Source organism: Mugil cephalus, chromosome 23 (assembly GCF_022458985.1).
Source record: "Mugil cephalus isolate CIBA_MC_2020 chromosome 23, CIBA_Mcephalus_1.1, whole genome shotgun sequence".
Taxonomy (NCBI): Eukaryota; Metazoa; Chordata; class Actinopteri; order Mugiliformes; family Mugilidae; genus Mugil; species Mugil cephalus.
In genome coordinates this window covers 240,310-241,758 of record NC_061792.1, presented here as the reverse complement: position 1 = coordinate 241,758, position 1,449 = coordinate 240,310, and the positions used below count along the sequence as shown (strand labels likewise).

The 1,449-nt window shown below is 44.4% G+C and overlaps 4 non-coding genes and 2 pseudogenes across 4 annotated transcripts; all 6 read left to right on the top strand.

Moving 5' to 3' along the window:
• The first annotated feature begins 218 nt into the window (after positions 1–218).
• Positions 219–337, top strand: LOC125003081. Its single transcript, XR_007111949.1, has one exon. It is a non-coding gene; the product is annotated as a 5S ribosomal RNA (ribosomal RNA).
• Positions 338–438: 101 nt separating this feature from the next.
• On the top strand, positions 439–557 carry LOC125001376. Its single transcript, XR_007111633.1, has one exon. It is a non-coding gene; the product is annotated as a 5S ribosomal RNA (ribosomal RNA).
• Positions 558–658: 101 nt separating this feature from the next.
• LOC125002238 lies at positions 659–767 on the top strand (annotated as a pseudogene).
• Positions 768–868: 101 nt separating this feature from the next.
• Positions 869–987, top strand: LOC125001373. The gene has a single exon (XR_007111630.1). It is a non-coding gene; the product is annotated as a 5S ribosomal RNA (ribosomal RNA).
• Positions 988–1,088: 101 nt separating this feature from the next.
• On the top strand, positions 1,089–1,207 carry LOC125001407. The gene has a single exon (XR_007111663.1). It is a non-coding gene; the product is annotated as a 5S ribosomal RNA (ribosomal RNA).
• Positions 1,208–1,308: 101 nt separating this feature from the next.
• Positions 1,309–1,426, top strand: LOC125002665 (annotated as a pseudogene).
• The last annotated feature ends 23 nt before the right edge of the window (positions 1,427–1,449 follow it).

The window sequence follows — 1,449 nt, the reverse complement described above, 5'->3', positions numbered from 1 at the left end:
GCCACGCCATACCAACCTTAACAAGCCCTATCTCGTCTGATCTCGAAATCTCAGCATGGTCGCGAATGGTTAGTACTTGGATGGGAGACCGCCTGGGAATACCAAATGCGGTAAGCTTTTCATTTTCATCAGGAGACATGGTAACATAGACATCATCAAAATACATGCAATGATGATTTTGACCACTTATATATACTGCGTTTGTGACAGTTACCATTGCTTACGGCCATACCACCCTGAACACGCCTGATCTTGTTTGATCTCGGGAGCTAAGCAGTGTAGGGCCTGGTTAGTACTTGGATGGGAGACCGCCTGGGAATACCAGGTGCTGTAAGCTTTTCATTCTCATCAGGAGACATGGTAACGTTTACATCATCAAAATACATGCAATGATGATTTTGACCACTTATATATACTGCGTTTGTGACAGTTAAAGTTGCTTATGGCCATACCACCCTGAACACGCCTGATCTTGTTTGATCTCGGAAGCTGAGCGGTGTAGGGCCTGGTTAGTACTTGGATGGGAGACCGCCTGGGAATACCAGGTGCTGTAAGCTTTTCATTTTCATCAGGAGACATGGTAACATTTACATCATCAAAATACATGCAATGATGATTTTGACCACTTATATATACTGCGTTTCTGACAGTCACCATTGCTTACGGCCATACCACCCTGAACACGCCTGATCTCGGAAGCTAAGCAGTGTACGGCCTGGTTAGTACTTGGATGGGAGACCGCCTGTGAATACCAGGTGCTGTAAGCTTTTCATTCTCATCAAGAGACATGGTAACATTTACATCATCAAAATACATGCAATGATCATTTTGACCACTTATATATACTGCTTTAGTGAAATTTGACGTCGCTTACGGCTATACCAACCTCAACATTCCCGATCTCGTCTGATCTCGGAAGCTAAGCATGGTAGGGCCTGGTTAGTACTTGGATGGGAGACCGCCTAGGAATACCCGGTGCTGTAAGCTTTTCATTTTCATCAGGAGACATGGTAACATTTACATCATCAAAATACATGCAATGATGATTTTGAGCACTTATATATCCTGATTTAGTGACATTTGACATTGCTTACGGCCATACCTACCTGAATACGCCTGATCTCGTCTGATCTCGGAAGCTAAGCATGGTCGGGCCTGGTTAGTACTTGGATGGGAGACCGCCTGGGAATACTACGTGCTGTAAGCCTTTCATTCTCATCAGGAGACATGGTAACATTTACATCATCAAAATATATGCAATGATGATTTTGACCACTTATATATACTGCGTTTGTGACAGTTACCGTTGCTTACGGCCATACCAACCTGAACAATCCCGATCTCGTCTGATCTCGGAAGCTAAGCACGGTCGCCCCTGGTTAGTACTTGGATTGGAGACCGCCTGGAATACCAGGTGCTGTAAGCTTATCATTTTCATCAGGAGACATG